Consider the following 19,047-nt stretch of genomic DNA (forward strand, 5'->3'; position numbering starts at 1 on the left):
CCCTTTTCGGCTGAATGAAACCAATATATATATATATATTATATGTGTGTGTGTGTGTGTGTGTGTGTGTGTGTGTGTGTGTGTGTGTAGGGGGCACTTTGGAGCTACTGTCTGGGGCCCCATACAGGATAACATAACTGGCTTTAGTGCTTTGGATATCTCTGATGAGTACTACTTCCGATTGCAAAAGCAAGTAGCCGTGACCCTTTTCAGCTGAATAAAATCAATGTGTGTGTGTGTGTGGGGGGGGGGAGGGGGAGGGGGTTAGGGGGCAATTTGGGGCTACTGTCTGGGGCTACTGTCTGGGGCCCCATGCAGGATAAAATAACTGGCTTTGGTATTTTGGATTTCTCTGATGGGTACTAATTCCATTGCAAAAGAAATTAGCCGTGACCCTTTTTCAGGTGAATGAAACTATTGTGTGAGTATGTGTGTTGGGGGGGGGGGGGGCACTTTGGGGCTATCCCTGTCTAGGGCCCCGTACAGGACAAAATAACTGGCTTTGGTGTTTTGTATGTCTCTGATGGGTACTACTTCCATTGCAAATGAAATTAGCCGTTACTCTTATCAGCTGAATAAAGTCAATGTGTGTGTGTGTGTGTGTGTGTCTGTACGTAGGGCTTATAGGGGTGGGGCACTTTGGGGCTACTGTCTGGGGCCCCGTGCAGGATAAAATAGCTGGCTTTGGTGTTTTGGATATCTCTGATTGGTACTCCTTCCATTGCAAAAGAAATTAGCCCTGACTCTTTTTAATTGAATAAAATCAATGTTTGTGTGTGTTTATACGTAGGCCTATGGGGGGTGGGGCCCTTTGGGGCTACTGTCTAGGGCCCCGTACAGGATAAAATAGCTGGCATTGGTGTTTTGGATATCTCTGATGGGAACTACTTCCATTGCAAAAGAAATTAGCCGTGACCCTTTTCAGCTGAATAACACCATATTTCTGGGGCCCTTTGGGGCTACTGTCTGGGGCCCCGTACAGGATAAAATAGCTGGCATTGCTGTTTTCATGATAAGTACACCCAAAGGAACAATATCCACCAACTTTTGTCCGTGACCCCCTTCGGCTGAATAAATCCATTTTTCGGGGTCCCTTTTTGTGGTCCCTAGGCTTACGGTACAGGATGTGACTTGCCAGCAATTCATTTTATTGACCCTTGGCCACATCCTTACATGATGAGACCATCAAAAAGTGTGACCCTTTTCAGCTGAATAAATGCTCTGGGCCCCCGGTCTAATATGCTCTCGTCACGAGGCGGGTGTGCGAACGTCATGGCTCATGCATTACAGTATGTAGCCTATAACCTAGGTGGGGATGCAGCTGGTCTGATGCGATGAGACTACGAACAGTGGATGCGCGCGAATACACCGCCTATGATCCAGTTGTTTGTCGTCGTTTTCTTTTTTTTTTGTGAATCGGTGGCAGTCTTCTTATACGGAAAAAAACAAACTGCCACTGATCGTGGCGCCTAGCGGACGCGGTAGATGCGTCCACTGTTCGTAGTCTCGCCGCATCAGATGTATCGCTTGGCAAAGAAAATTATCTCGCTGCATCTAACGTTTAGCTTAACAGCAAATTACAAAGACAATGACTGCATTCTCCGCCTAGATTATAGGCTATGCAATAATCCGTCATGCTGAAATCAATATCACCACATTTCGTGTTTTTTTTTTTGTTTTTTTGTTCCTACATCTTTTTCTTGGGAGAATTTAAGGGGGGATATTTGTACAGGCCATCCCCCCTCCTTCAAAAGTGGGGGGGGGGGGGATATATCCCCCCATCCCCCCCCCCGGGATTTACGCCCCATGCTCGTACCGTACGCCTCTGTCATCCTAGGAAGGATATAGTCGAGACAATGTAATGATGACAAAAGATTACGAATCTTTCGACCTTGGTCTTCTTCAGCTTTATTATCTGTATTATTTACAATGTTTTGCAATGGCCGAAAAATGTTGCCAAGTACGCTATGAAGCTGTAAACTTATGCCAGGCTTGTATCTAATGTATTATGTTCTTCGTGACTCCAGATTTGTTATGCTCAAAACATATATTTCATTTCATAAAGAGATGATAAAGCTGAAGAAGATCAAGGTCGAAAGCTTCGTAACAGCCGGCTTCATGCGACATCTTTTGTCATCATTACGTTGTCTCGACTACATATATATATATATATATATATACATATATATATATATATACCTATATATAAAAGCAATAAATAGTTTCTGCTCGGAGTCCTAAGAAAGTATAAATTCACAACAGTAGGTCAATATAAACTCCGTTGGAGACGTAAATTCGTCGAATTTGTCGAATTCACGTCTCCAACGGAGTTTATATTGACCTACTGTTGTAAATATATATATATATATATATATATATATATATATATATATATACATATGCATAATATATGTTATGTTCGTCATGGAACTTTCCACGTGTTGGACTTCGAATGTTGTAATCCTAAGAAGAAAGAGCCTCAAATACGCCATGAATCCAACGAGAATTTGTCTTTTTTTTATTAAAAATTTTCGGTCTGCCTCAGACCTTCGTCAGTGTAGTGTTTACTAAGACACTTAGTGTACGTTAGACTTATAGGATACACTACACTGACGAGTGTCTGAGGCAGACCGAAAATTTTGTATTAGAAAAAAACTTCTCGTTGGATCCATGGCGTATTTGAGACTCTTTCTTCTTATATAGATATATATGAAGAGTTTGTTCGCAAAAACCGATAAGTCCATTTTTTATTTTTTGTAGTACGGTCTCTGTCATAAAGTACAAAATAATACCCTTTAAATGATATATTGGTCACTACATAAAAGGTAAATTTTTGAAGTTATGGTCAAAAGAATCAGAAATTTTCTTATTATTCTCTTTATTTTTCTTGACCTTTAGTCGCAAATATCTCCATTTGACAAATATGGACTTATCGGTTTTTGCAAAGAAACTGTTCATTCATATATATATATATATATATATATATATATATATATATGGGTCATAATTCTTAACGATGTACAATTGAGCCAAAGCAATGCAAAATTTAAAAGTAGGAAATTCTCCAAATCATTTATCTAACCTGAAAGAGTATATATCAAGCTTTAATAATTATGACCCCAATTATACTAGGATTTTCCCAGAGGAACAGTTTTTATTCACCGCGGAAGTTTACCGTGTCCAGAGCAGCGAACGTCCGTGGGGAATAGTACTGCACATACATTTGAATACCATTTAACATAGTTTGCAACGATCTGATTCAGTTCAAAATCGTAACGAAATATCTTAATGGACATGTGTATGTGTTGGCAGAATATAAAGCTTGTACTCTTACCCTGTACGTAATGGTAGACAAGTAATGATTTAACCAAATTCGTCATTTCTGTTGAAATATTGCTTTTCCGGTAAACACTTTCTCCACTTTACGCGCATTGCACAGAAACTCAATATTTTGACCTGTTATTTCACTATTCCATACTTTAATCCTTACTCATAAATAATGCTATACCTTTTCAAGATGTATCAGATCTAGGCAGTCTCTATAACCCAACAAATATAGCATAGCTTTCATCACGGAGGTTCGCATATAGCTCACGGATGTTCGTAACAAACAGTATATTGAACAATGCAGCTCTCTTGAGTTAGAAACGCATTCTATTCACAACAAACAGCAATTTCATGTCGAGAACAAACTCCTCTGCAAAATCCTGAATAGATATTACCAATTCTCATTTATAAAAGCTTGTTTATCTTCTCATACTGAGGAATCAAAGAAAACAACTTTTCATCTCTCGTAAATGGACGTACAAACGTACGTGTAATCTCAGTGACGTAGTCCATCCTTGAGAACAAATATAATATTTATCAAAATTTCGTTATCATGAAGTAAAGATCAGGTCCTAAATTTGTTATCTAAAGTCTACAATGCAAATTTTGCTTATAACGAACATGGTCCCAGCTAAATATGACGAAGATTTGACATAGGAAAACAAAAGAAATGTGCTCCGTTATAGAAATACAAAGTTTAGCTGAGGAGGGCAAACGAATACGTTAGGAAGAAATCCCTCTGCGTTTGCTTTTTGTGTTACACACTGTTACCGAGGAGAATTTGTGTTATTATATTTAATAGTCAGAAATGATATTAGGTTAGATACTGCGAAGTTTCGTCATAACAAGACACAATAAGTCCATTTAACTTGGATGGATGTTTGTGACTTCGATATGATACAATTTGGTTTGTTATAACAAACATTTTGTAGCGCGTCATTTCGGAGGCTCGTTATTCATATAGTTTGTCAATCCGAAAATGTATTGTTAGTGTTCGTATAATCATGAAATTTTTTATTCGGTAAACGATAGGAATCTCCGAAGGTTAATCGAAAGGTTTATTGATTGGAACCTGAAAAATCAGGTTCGTTTATCCAAATGTGGTAAAAACAACAACCAAATCCTCCAGATTTCAAAACCTCATGATAATCGTTTTCACCTAAACGAATATCAGGGCCCCATTCCACTTTTAGAAGAATGGACCTAAAAATAGTGTACCTTAAAGGGAAGGCAAACCCAAAGAGCAATGTGGATTGAGTGAAAGCAGCAACATCAGTAAAACACATTGGTGAAAGTTTGAGGAAGATCGGACAATCGATGCAAAAGTTATGAATTTTTAAAGTTTTGGTGTTGGAACCGCTGGATGAGGAGACTACTAGAGGTTATGACGTATGATTGGACAACAATACAAAGAAAATATAAAGGAAATTCAACAAAAAATTCACTTTTCTAGGATTATGAAAAAGCACTTGACTAACCGCTTTCAGAAAGCAGGGGGAATAATTGCTACCCTTAACATATGTCAGTATCAAGTTGATGGAATTTGTAATTTTCATAAAAAATGAATTTTTGTGGAATTTTCTTTATATTTTAATTTATATTGTTGTCCACTCATACGTCATCACCGCTAGTAGTCTCCTCATCCAGCGGTTCCAACACCAAAACTTAACAAATTCATAACTTTTGCATCGATTGTTCGTTTTTCTTCAAACTTTCACTAATGTGTTCTACTAATGATGCTGCTTTCACTCAATCCACATTGCTCTTTGGGTTTGCCTTCCCTTTAATATTTAATTTTCGGATTAACAAACTTTCGGAGTAAGAACATTTTCTATAAGAAACCTCCTGAATTAACTATGTACATTTTTTTTTTTCATTTTCGGAATAACAAACCTTTGGACATTCGGAGTAATGAATCTTTGGAAGAGCGAACGTATCAAAGTGCAACCTTAAACCTATTCTTAATCATTACTTTTTTAACATGTGTTTTCAAGGTAAGCAAAGAAGCACAAACAAATAGACGATCTCTATGTCTCTTAAATGTAAAATAAAATATAAAAAAAAACATCTGGGACAGAATTACTAATTAACATTGCTTTTCATTGATGAGTATAAAAAAAAAAAACACCGTGTCGTGATAAGCGGAGGATTTGCGTGTTTTCATCAGACAATTGTATACCGCATTATTTTTGTTTGCTTGTGACGGCATTTTGATGAATAAAAAAAAAAGAAAAAATTTCTTCAGAAGAATTCGGTGTAACGGGAGTGCACTGGCAATTTGTTCGCTTGTGACGGCATTTTGATGAATTAAAAAAAAAAAAAGAAAATCTCCAGAAGAATTCGGTGTAACGGGAGTGCACTGGAAATTCTTTTCTCTGTGTGTTGGAGCACGATCCCTTCTCTGTTTCTTCTCATTTTCATTCAAATGCTTCCACGTCCTTTTGAAACTTTTCCGTTTCTTCTTCAACACATGCCCATTACAGACTTCTTCCGTCATTTTATCCTTTTGGTTTTAATATACCCTGAATGTGACTGCATGGCACTTTTCGGATTTGTTTTGTTTGGTTTTGTTTTTTTGTTTTTCTGTTTGGTCGCAGCATGTTCAGGCTACTTAGGGAATGAGAGAAAAATCATCGTGAAGAGAAAATAAGAATGTATTAAGGTATTTAATATCATGACAATTACAGCGAACGTCAGTGATGGAGACCAAAACTAGATGCGTTCTGTTTGAGATGGCAGCTACCATACTAAAAAGATAATCACTTAGAGCATCTGTCACTAAAAAGTAGCACTGTTCCTCTTTCTCCTACTATGTAATCCATGGACTTATTCTACCAACGAACATCCATGACCAAAACGTTTCCGTTTGTTATTACAGGTACATTGAGTGCTGAACGTTATTCACTTTTGGGTATGAGCGACTCAGTGATTTGGTAATATTTTCAGGTAACATTAACTTATAGTAAATAGGTAGAGTGAAATTTGCGTTGTGATTGGTTGGATAGCATCACGTGATTGTGTAAAAATTTTGTTATAGTGGCACGACCGTGCCGCTATAACGCTTGTGACAGTGCCACTATAACGCTTGTGACAGTGCGTGCCTACGCTTTATGTACGAAGAGATTCGCGCAAGGCCTAGGGAGGGCCGCCGAGGGACTTAGTAAGACAAGGCCAAGCATTTCAACGTATGCGCGTGTTGAGCTCTGAATGTAGGAGTTTATAAGCGAGTCTGCTCTGTGATGTGCAATACGCATACACGGCTGTACTAGCGTATCGCACGCTGTGTACGTAAACTACGGTAGGTGCGTTTAACTCTGCGTACAACAAGTGCAGTGCCGGCGGTACGGTGAGTCTTGTTAGATCTAAATTAGGGCCTAGACCTACGGAAATGCATGTAGATCGAGGAACCTATTTACTATAACAATTAGTGCATGTTCTATTGATGCACCAGTACTGGACTATAGAACTCCAAATACTAAATTATCCCTCGTGCAGTTCTATTCACCTCGGCCTGCGGCCTCGGTGAAACAAAACAGCACTCGGGATAATTTAGTTTGTCGTTCTCTAATCCAATATAGTGCATCATAGAGCATGCACTATCTGTATAAAAGTACAGTGATATATTATTTTGTAATTATCAGAAATTTCCTTTCTCGGACCGAACGTCCGTGAGCGAAACTTTCAGAACCTGTAACAGTGCAAATTGTCTCCAAAACCTCATTAGAAAGAAATGTAAATGCACAGAAATTACAGATTACGCAAAATTACACTTTCCTATAACTTGGTGTTCAGTGTTTAGCTGTTTTTGTATAATTAGACGGAAAACAAGCGTAAAATTGTGAATAAATTTTCATCTGTTTGTTAATCATGATTACATACCGCCTTATAGATTCTGAAACTACTGCTCTGAACTCGTTGTTTACTTTGTACAACTTTATTCGTCGCTATTGGAGCCAAAAGTTATAAAGAATACAAGACACTTTCGGGACAAGTTGTCCCTATCGGTCGGATTGCATATGTCACGGACGTTCGCTGGACTTGTTACGGACGTTCGTTATACTACCAGGGTCATGTTCCAGGACGGGTAACTAATCGGCAGAGAGTACCTAGCCTTCCTAACTCTTTCAAAAAATTGAAAAGGTATTGTCAATGCAAATCATAAGAAATTTGATATCCTTACAACGTATATATTGCTCAGAGGGGGATTAGGAGGTGAATTTTCAGAGAAAATATAAATTATTTGCTTGATTTTCGGTGAATTGCATGGTCCAAAAACTGCGGACGAGCCCCAGTCCGCTCCAAACATGACATGCAGCTCCTCGGCTAGAGAGCCAAAGGTATATACAATTTACCTTCGCCATCAAAGCAAGATGGTGTCCCACTCGATAACGTTTTTATCATTAGGGACGGTCTTTTCTTCTCGGAGGTTCGTCTAAAAATGTAATTTCGGTTTCCGTTTGGCAAGGGATGGACAGAAACTCAAAACAAACATCGTGTGGCTAGATCTTAGTTGATTACGACTCAAAACAATATAGCCAATAACATTTAATGGGCTACGATCTTTATTAGTAAATAGCGGATGCACGTCCGTGACGAAAACTGAGTATAATTTTGCATAAAAGAATGATACGTCCCATGTACAACCAGCAGACGTACAATTTTTGCAGGATATGTTCATTAGGTGGAACACCAAATTTTCGTATACATTACAGCTGGGACAACAAAGTAGAATTTGGAGCAGCGATACAAAATAAAAGCATCACGGACGTTCGTCTGTTTAGGGCTTTGACATTTCAATTGTTCTCTGTAATTTTATACGTGCTCATAAAGTTCTTATAATTTTGTGGTACATACCCATAATATGTCGGATCCAGAACATGGTCAGATATTAGATGACACGTACCATAAAAAAGGCACATCATTAGTTTAAAAAACAAAACTTAATCGTGAAAATAGCGTTTTTACCGTATTTTTTACACTTTAAGTCCTTGTCAAATGAAAAATATCAGTCAAAAGTCAACCAAACCATACACATCCTGAAAGGAAATTTTCCAGGCTTTGAGATGGCATGAAAGATTCTGGTTTCTTAGATCATCCTGGCGTGTTCTAAGGGAAAGAACGTCATAAGGTGCGAAAATTGGCAATTGTACATCGTTCAAAATTCTCACCCATATATATATATATATATATATATATATATATATATATATATATATATATTGTTGTGTGTGTTTAAAGAAGTGATTCAGCAGCGCAAGTGAAAAGAACAGACCCCTGGTTACTCTTGTTCAAACTAATTTCCTGACATTGAACGGAATTCACAAAATGAATATCATGAAAAAAAAAAGAAAAATGATTTTATTACGGATTACAAACACAATATGGTGACTAAGTTTCTCCATCCTGATCCTGTGAAACATGGTGACTTCATTCCATCCTGTAAAAGACGAAGCATACGGCTGGAGCATATCCAAACAAAGGTTCGAGATTTGAGTACGATATACATGCATTAAAAGAACAAACAAACTTCGTCGAGAATAGAACTGCTATTGCGCGCAAAATACACATACATACGCACACACACACACAGACACACACACACACAGACACACACACACACAAATCGGCCTCTAATGTACAAAGACAAAGAAAACCGAGGCAATACATCATCAAAAGTTGAGGGGAGATAATTGCAAATAATACATTTTTTAAAGAAAATCATATTGGTCTTCATGTCACATTAGTCATGCAAAAAACCAAACAAACAAACAAACAAAAAAAGTCATCAACTTACCATAATAGAATGCTCGTAATATGTCCCTGCAGCCGTCCATTTTTGTCAGGAGGTTTAATACGTTTATCCTTTTTCTGAAGGGAGTTTTCTGATCCATCTCACATATGTGTCTGATAATCTCATTTGTTCCCTTTTTCTCCGCTGCAAAAGAATGATCGACCTGGAATTGGCTCAACTGAAGACTGCTGTAACCCAGAGCTTTGGCGAATGGGTAGACATCTGTCATGAGTATACGCATGGCTAGTCTGGGAATCTCAGCTTTGAAGGGCGTGCGGCACCTTTTCTCAGCCAGAAGCTTCTCTATGAACATTCAGTCATGTGAAACGGAATGTGTATGATGTACATTAATGACAACGCTTCCATGCAACATTTCCATGGAAAGTAAGACATCTTTGCATATAGCGCTTTACCATCCAGCCCATTACACGATGTGTAATTGAATGGTATCATCACACTCACATCATGTTTACGTTGGCTCACAAATACTTACTAACAGAGATCTCACAAATTCAAAGAGAGAGAGAGAGAGAGAGAGAGAGAGAAAGAAAAAAGAAACGGAATGGGGGGGGGGGGAGGGTAACCAACAAAAGTTGGTATTAACCACGAATGACGATGTAAATAGAGATAATTCATATGTATTTTGGCGATTACAACTGCTTAATGTAGAACTACCACCTCACCGAGTACTTCCTTGGTAATGCGTAAGTTGGAAAGACCTGATGAAGGTCCCGTTCCACTCACCATCGCAGACTCATCTGATCTCTAAAAGCACTAAAATGTCAGCGTTCCGATGAATTTCCCAATGAAATCTAAGCCTACAAGCGGACTTTGGGGGGCTGTTTTCTAGCAAATACAACACTGAGATCTGATGTTGATCGGGGTTATCGAATCGGAGACTGGTAACCGTCCGATATCTGTCATCTGTTCATCTGACTGTGATTGAAGGATGATCTGTCATTGACCCAACACCTCTTACAATCGCTGGACACCAGTCCGACTAATTGGTAAGTGATCGCATGGTAATCAGAATCAGATCAGTTACTTGGCTGGTTTGCGCTAAAATCGTGCACGGAACAAACAGACTCTCACAAACAGTACACCTCCTGAAGATAGTCAACTTCACGTATAACTGAAGTCTTTAGATAAGAATGAAGCTTAAACAATTCAAAACAACAATGCTTGGTATTATGAACAGATACCTATTATGATATTTCTCTAAGCGTCGCGAAGTCAACATTACTTCAAATTTAATATGAGGGAGCCATAGGTCTCAACAGTAGTGGTATTAGGGATGACAGGGACCCTGAGGATTCAACGACGGAGGATAGGACGTCAGGAGCAGTAGGCGTAGAAGTGCATAAGTACGATCGTCCACTGGCATTTTAAATACGGGCACAGGAGAGTCTGATGGTGCTTAAAGCAAATTTAAACTTAAATTCAAACAATTGCTTGGATTAAGACGCAACCATATTAGTCGAGAACATTAGTGAAATAATTTTGAGGTAAATCGGTCAATTCATTGGAAAGTTATGAATCCTAAGGTTTTTGATTCGATACACATCGATGTGTTGCAACAAACCCTGGCAGTTGAGAAAAGAGAAAAATGCGGGTATAATAGTTCTGGTGCACCAGACTGAATTTCGTCAGTGAATGGTATAGGTGAAGGCTCCATTGCGTTGGCCGGGGGGGGGGGGGGTTCATCTGATCCCCATATGCAAAAAAAAAAATACATAAATAATAATAATAATAAATAAATAAATACAAATCGCCGTTCCGATGATGTCCGATGAAATCTGAGCCGCAAATCGGAATTTGGGGGCCCTGTTTTTGGCCAACCCACTAAAGATCTGACCTTTATCGGGGTCTGATCTGATTGTGAATGGAGTGTGATCTTATACTGAACCAACACTTCCAACAATCGCAGGACACCAATCCGACTAATTGGTAATCAGACTCAGACCAAAGACTAACCGGGCTGATTTGCGTCAAAATCGGAAATCGTGTATGGAAGTGAGTCGAACACTCTCCCAAATTGTATACCTTCAGACGGTTTAAAGTTAAATACTAATTCCATGTATTCATAAAGTCTTTAATTAAGAAAGAAGAAAGCTAAAACAAATTTAAAACATCAATGCTTGTATCATCAACGAGTACTTACTTTATCACTTCTCATTTTAGTTTTACAAACTCAACTGTAGGCCTACTTCCCAATTATGAGGGAGCTCTGGGACTCAACAGTGACATTATAGGTGTAACGGGGACCAGGGTATGTTCTTTGTCGTTGAATCCTCGAGGAGTACGCTAGAAGCGCATAAGTACGATAGTCTACTGGCCTTTTTTTTTTTTTTTTTTTTTGGTTTATAGGGGTACAAGAGAGTCTGCTGGCACTGAAAGACGAAATAAATTCAAATGTATGCATGGATTAAGTAGATGCAGCAATATGAGTAGAGCACGTTAATCAAATGAAGGGTTTGTTTGCAAAAACCGATAAGTCCATTTTTGAAGATTTTGAAGTACGATCTCTATCAAAAAGTACAAAATAATACCTTTTAAATGATATATTGGTCACTACATATAAAAGTATATTTTTGAAGTTATGGTCAAAAGAAGCAAAAATTTTCTTATTATTCTCTTTATTTTTCTTGAACTTTAATCGCAAATATCTCCATTTGGCAAATATGGACTTATCGGTTTTTGCAAACAAACTCTTCAAATGATTTTGAGGAAAATCGGGCAATTCGTTGAAAAGTTATGAATAATACAGATTCAGTACTACTGTCGCTGGATTAGAAGTGTACAACATTTTGTGAGGTCGCCTGTGGAAAACGACGCAAGAAAAATATAGGAATATAGGACAGTAATGCGGAAGTTGTTTCCCTATCTGGCATTTAGCAATATGACTTTATATACCTCACTCAGTAAGGGGGGGGGGGGGATTTTCTCATATCTTATGGCTGAGACAAGTCGAGGGAATGTAAATTGCAAAAAGAAAAGAAGAAATCACGTTTGTGGAATTCGTCAAATCATTTTCTATACGTGACAAAAAATGTTGTAGGCCTCTTATCCAGCATTAGCGCACCGAAACTTCAACATCTCATAACAAAGGATCTACTGATGATGTTCACTGATGTGCTCAACTAATATTGCTACATTTCAACATTTAATGGCATAAGGAGACTTGGTCGTCGACCCCCAATATTCACAATCGGGATGGGCCTAACAGTTATTGCTCGATAGAAGTCTGCCATGATAATGAGCTTTAGCCCTTCAATCTGACAACGGATAGAATCGGACGGTGCAGAATATCGTTAAAGCCCCAGTCACATAATGCTCTGCGTCCGGCGTTACGTCCAAAAAAGTTATTTTTTCCGCGGACCCCCGCGGATCCTTTGCCGTCATCAGAAATTTGTACAAAACATGCGGGCAAAAAATGCAGGCGATACGGACAGATACGACCAGATGCGAATACTTGCGTCCACTTGCGGATATTCTTACGAATTGGCACATGATAGTTCTGAACACTTGCGGAGAGTTGCGGATATTTTCGGATAGTTACGGATAGTTACAGATTGTTATTAATAATTATGGACAATTTGGTTTTCTCTTTTACGATTCCTGCTAAGTCAGTGTATTATGACAGCAAGGTTATCACATTTTGGAGTGTCTTACATTGTACACTGGGGAAAACGGAAATTGAATTACGTACAAGTTGTGAAAAAATCGTAATCCTTTAATTTGCTTTACAATAATAAAAGATATAAGAAATTTTGAACTTAAAGTTTCAATTTTGTTTGTGCAACTCAAATATGAATAAACGTCATAAATGTAAAGAATATATGTGACCGTGCATCACAAAACGAACAAAAAGCCGCACACACTGATTTTGTGTGAGAACTGAAAATACGTGAAATGGGTCAACCAAGCCGATCTTGACTTGGCTACCCTGGGTAAATAAGGCCTTATCATTATCATTATTATCATTATTATTATTGTTATTATTAGTATTATTATTATTGCTGTTGTTATTATTATTATCATTATTATTGTTATTATTATTATTATTATTATATTATTATCAATTTCAGTTTGATCTGATAATCCCCTCATTGTTGTTACTCCGGTGGTTTCCATCCTGTTTTTGTCCCATTCATCGCACAACCAGCACGGCTTGATAAAGATTAAGCGCTTGAATAGACACTGTACTTCAGAGACTCTTTTCTCAGTTTACACTTTTTTTCTGAGTGTGTGCATTCTTTCCACTATTTAGATAGGTTAGGAGAGTCCATTTGATTTGAGTAATACATCATTTTAAAGCTTAAAGTCTGCTCTTTCAGAACATGTTCTCAACTAAAATGTCATGTGTGGCGACTTTTTGTGTGTTTTGTGATGCAGGGTCACATATAGCATCACTATACTACAAATAAAATACAATATAGATCGAAAAGTTAAACATTAGAGTAAGAAAATATTACTTGCAGTCATGGAATAGACAAACTGTGGTTACGCTGTCGTTGTTCAGGGATATTCATGACTTACTGGGTTATGTTAAGGAGATATTTATGATAAAGCAATGCTTATTAAATTTGCAGAAAAAAAGACATCAAAACTTTCAAACACCCCTCCCACACCCAAGTACAATATCTCTTGAAGTAATGTATTTTCTGTTTGAATTTCTTGTATGCATGTCATTTTGTAATGCGCAGTAGAGTATATTAATATTATCATGGTAGCTGCGCAATATAAATGTCCTTTATTTTTATCATTATCATTATTATTATTATTATTATTATTATTATCATTATTATTATTATTATTATTATTATTATTATTATTATCATTATAAAAATAAATGTAATACACATTCGATGGAGCGTAAAGTGCATGGGTAAGACTGTAGAGAAATACTAATTTCGTTCTCATTTTATATAGTTGCCCCTGTCCCACACCTTTCCCGGCCAGAAAAGTGAATAAAATGCTATCACCCCATCCCCTACCCAAAATATTGCTTTTTTCGAAAAGTATACATTCGAAGAGTACAAGAAAGGCGCTGCAGTTTGGCAACAAGAGTAGTGTGCCTTCCCACGAGTCTCTGTGTCCCCATGCGAGTGGAAAACGGAAAACGTCGAAGGACGTAATTGTCCGCAACATCCGTAGCTGTCCGTAAATATCCGTAAGCGGACGAAACTGTTGTGATATGTTAACTTGCAGTTAGTTTCGGATACTTACGGTGGACGTAAGCGAACGCAAACGGACGGAAGGTAAATTTTTTGCGGATGGTCTGCGTCCAAGCGACGGGTAGTTACGTTCAGTTACGGATAGTTACATTTGGCTACGGTTACTTGCGTAAGTTTGCGTCCGTGGCGTCCCTCTGCGAAATTTTGAACATTTCAAAATTTCGCAGGTTCGGCGACGTCATTTTGCGTTTCTTTACGGATGAGTTACGGACAGTTACGTCTACATACGTCCCTGCGGATGCCTGCGTCCACGCTGCGTCCCCCTGCGTCCACTCATTCGTATCTATCCGCGGCGGACGTAATCCATCGTAAAGCACTGTGTGACTGGGGCATTACCCTCTAATAAGTATTGTATTTGTGCTGGGCGACTCTCGAACACGTCGGACAGGCCGTAGATGGGAATAGGAGGAGCGTTCAATGACGGTTTATCATCGGACACTCCACAGATTGTTGCTTGACGTCAGTCAGACATGCCTGATAACTGCGCAAAACAAATCTGACACCGAACAGACTGACTCGACACTCACCCGACACTAGTTATACTTGCGATAGGGAAAGGCGTCCGATGACGAACTAATCTCTGAGATTAGTTCCTTCATCGGACCATCTTCCCTCTCCGGATCAAGCCCGAAATACCTGACACTGACCTGATAGTCGACTAGCACAAGTCGGATTCATGAGACCGTGATGCAATACACTTTTGTCTGAAAGCAACAAACCTTGCTTCCGACGAGAGGCAGATAAGAGGAAAAAAAAAACTCTGTGGAATGGGGGTATAAAAGACGTGAGCTCCTACATATCTTCCGATAACTGGGTACATGCATACTTAAATGTCCCTCTTGTTCATACATGTAAGTCATGATAATTATGTTCTTTGCATCTTCTGTTCGATGGGAGTTCCATGTGTTCTCGTATACAATCAATGTTTATTTGTTCTGACTTTCCATCCATATACCAAGCGTACAAAGGTATTGCAATATTCACTCAAAACCCGTCCGATCCCCTTACAGTAGAGCCTACTGCAGTATAAGTTGTCAAAGTTGAAATCAATGAGCAAAGGTAAATGAGCAAAGGCTTTACTGCATAGTGCAGTAGAGCCTACTGAAGTATATACGTTGTCAAACGTGAAATCAATGAGCAAAGGTGGATATAAGGTTTTTACAAGGCGAATCAGGTAGCATGTTTACATAAGACAGGAACGTATCACGTGACTGTATACTGCCCTACTTTGGCAAAAGGTAGCAAGGACATCAAGTACAAACGCTACAAATTAAGAAAATATGTTTTTGGGTAGGTCCTTCAGCATGGAAATTTGTGATGAGAAAAAATGTCGGTATTTGTGCAAGTCTATGGTGATGCATTTATGACAATTTGATACTCCCATAGAAACTCATTATCATGTTACTTGCTACCTTCTGCCAAAGTATTGTAGATTTGTAGCAAATATGACATATCTGGCAAAAAACAAGCATGTGATAATCATATGAGTAGCAGCCCCTCAATCTTCATTTCCATGAAGTTCTTTTAAGAATCAATATGTATTAGTATGTTCCACTATATGTAATCATGTCAAAGTGTATTACCTGTGTTTGATTGGAAATGAAAAAAAAAAAAAAAAAACATGCATGTGAACTTGCATGTGTGTGAAATGAAAAAAAAAAATGAGTATGTTACTTGCTTCCTTTTGCCAAAGTATTATAGATTTGTAGCAAACATAGAAAAATGGCAAAAGGAAACAAGTGACAATCATATCATAAGGATGTCATTTGCTTCCATTTGCCTAAGTATTTTAGATTGTCTGCAAATATAAATAATTTGGCCAAAAGAAGCAAGTGACGATCATATCATGAGGTTGTAACTTGCTTCCTTTTGCCATAGTATTTCAGATTTTTTTTTTGTTGCAAACAGAAAAAATCTGGCAAAAGGAAGCAAGTGACAATCATATCATGAGAATGTTATACTTTCTTCCTTTTGTCAAAGTATTCCAGATTTATAACAAACATTAAATAATTGGCAAAACGAAGCAAGTGACAATCAAACAAGGATGTTACTTACTCCCATTTTCGCCAAAGCATTTTAGATTGTGCGTAAATAGATATGATTTGCAAAAGTTAAGCAAGTGACAATCAAATCATGAGGTTTTAACTTGCTTCCTTTTGCCAATTTTTATGCAATTTTGTGCACTCGCTTCATTTTGCCACCCAAATATCTTACAAATGGGTCAAAATTGTAACTTTTAGACTTTTCAGATAAATAGAGCTTGCCTCAAATTATGTTAAATCAATAAAAGAAAGTCAATATCCATGAGAATGTCACTTGCTTCCTTTTGCCAATATAGGGCAGTAGGCCTACAGGAGACTAAGCTTAGTTAAATGTAAGGATAAATGTATCGTATTCTACCCATTTCTTTTCTGCTGTCGGTTATCGTCTTTAGAAATCGAAACAATTGTCCTTCAAAGTAAATTTAGTCGTTAAACATATTTTTTTTTTCATAATTTGATTCCTTTATCAAATATAAAATCATTTTTTTCATATTTCTGAGAATACCGGACGATATAACCAGCACATTTTCACTTAGTTACATCATGAGTTGCAACACATGCAAAAGCTTGAACCATTCTTCTGAAATGCTATACTTTATTTTTGCCCTCGTATCAATTATATCCAGCGTTTAGTTGACAAACAATCATAGACATATACTCTTGGGATATACTCGAGCCAACTCCCAATTTCTAGAAATGCGTCGTAACACACACAAAATAAAATCAATCAATCTGAATAACTGCACTTTACAGTAACTCATCTCCGCCGTGGTAACGAAGGTAAACGGTAAATGTCTAACATGAAGGAAACCAATATTATATTGGGAAAAGAAAACTATTTGGCTTACAATGCAATGGGTGATGACTGAAGGTTGACTGGAGGCAAAGGATGGCACTAGTGATTATACTCTGACACTATAGCCTCATGAATATAAATACTTTGACCTCTTAGAAAGTTTGGGTGGGCATGGAGCGTTTTAATACAAAAGATAACCAAAAAAAAAAAGCATCGTAAGTGGTAGTCCTTGGACTATTGAATTGTACCGCTTGTAGACGTCATTTCTAAACTTTAAGCCAAGTTACTTGACTTTACAAAATTGTTCTAATTATGGTCATGCAGTTGTTCACTACGATGGCAAACAGACGCCCAAGTGCAAATAACGCAAGAGGGCTAACATTATCCTAGCTTTTACGTGAAAATATACAGTTTGCAGCGTCAGTTTGAATAAACCATCGCATAAAATTTAGCATTTTTTTCTTCAACTCAGAAGTTTTTTTTTTTTCGACAGTAAAACACTGAACAAAATTTCAATGAAATGAAGTACTAGTAATGCGTCTCTATCACAATCCTTAAAGTGCTAATGCAGTGTGGAAGACAAACGAAGAAAACTATATCCTATTAAAAAAGAAGGTGTATTACCGTATCTGACACTCGTCTTCTTCAAAACTTTCCTGATCCTCTCTCGCTGTCCTTTTCTCCTTCCTCCTCTCTCCCTTCCCAGCGCCCGAACGATGTCCATATCATCAACAGACCCTGTCGGGTGTTTAGGCTTGAAGTCTTCGGCGATACTTCGCACTACCTCCTGGTCGGCATACTTCCTGATGAGTTGGATTTCGTCGATGGTTATGCTGCTGACTATATGTAACAGCAACAATAACAACAAAAAGGAAGATTCTCAATAATATGTGCCCTTTCACAATGTGACACCCGCAGCCAAGCAACACTCCTAGGTTGGATGATTTTAACGTGTTTATTTTTCTTCTTGTCGTTGTTGTTGGTGGTGCTGCTGTTGCTGTTTTGGTTGGGACTAATTGTGTATTTTGTCTTGATCCCTGTTATTGACATGATTAATATGACGTTATGCCCCGAGTCACTTCACCTGGAATCATAACGAGTAAGAGGCGAGACATTACGGAATAATTAATAACATCATTTCTATCTTACCTTCAATCGCCTTGCAATAGCAGAACACAAACAAACAAACAAACAAATATAACTAAAAAAAGACAAAACAACTTAAACACATTACTCAAGAACAAAATCCAAACTTTAATCAAGGTTTGACATTTTTCTTGACGGTCGTCTGGGCAAGATTTCAAAAAGAAATTCCTCATTGCCATTCGACCCTGGATATCGACTGGACAACAAATCAAAACTTCGGGTTTGTTGTAACAATTCAGCATGAAGTCACAACATTTTAAGACTACAAAGGGGCAATTTCGTATTCGAGTAGATTGCTTAAAGTTTGCCTAAAAATGTTCAAAAGCGAATCGATGTAAGATCAACTTTTCATTTGGCTAACGAGTGTATGCATACTTGTACAAATACAATACTGTGTTGCAGGTCGACACAAAAACATGGACTTACTATACAACATAGCGTGCATAATCATAGCTGATGTCATCCTTTTTGTAGTATATTCTTTATTGCTTACATCAGAAAACAATGCAAAAACTAAAATGTACTAAGTATACTAAAAAAAGAGAGAGACAAAAAGGAAGAGAGATCTTTTGGGACTTCCTCTAAGGGGAAAATGCTCCGGCTTAAAAAACAAAATATAAAAAAAGGAAATATGGAAAAAATATTACCACATTTATAATTACCTAACCATCATCTAAAAGCATTAACGAAGACATGTTCATATTACGC

This window comes from Diadema setosum, chromosome 6, assembly GCF_964275005.1.
Source record: "Diadema setosum chromosome 6, eeDiaSeto1, whole genome shotgun sequence".
Taxonomy (NCBI): domain Eukaryota; kingdom Metazoa; phylum Echinodermata; class Echinoidea; order Diadematoida; family Diadematidae; genus Diadema; species Diadema setosum.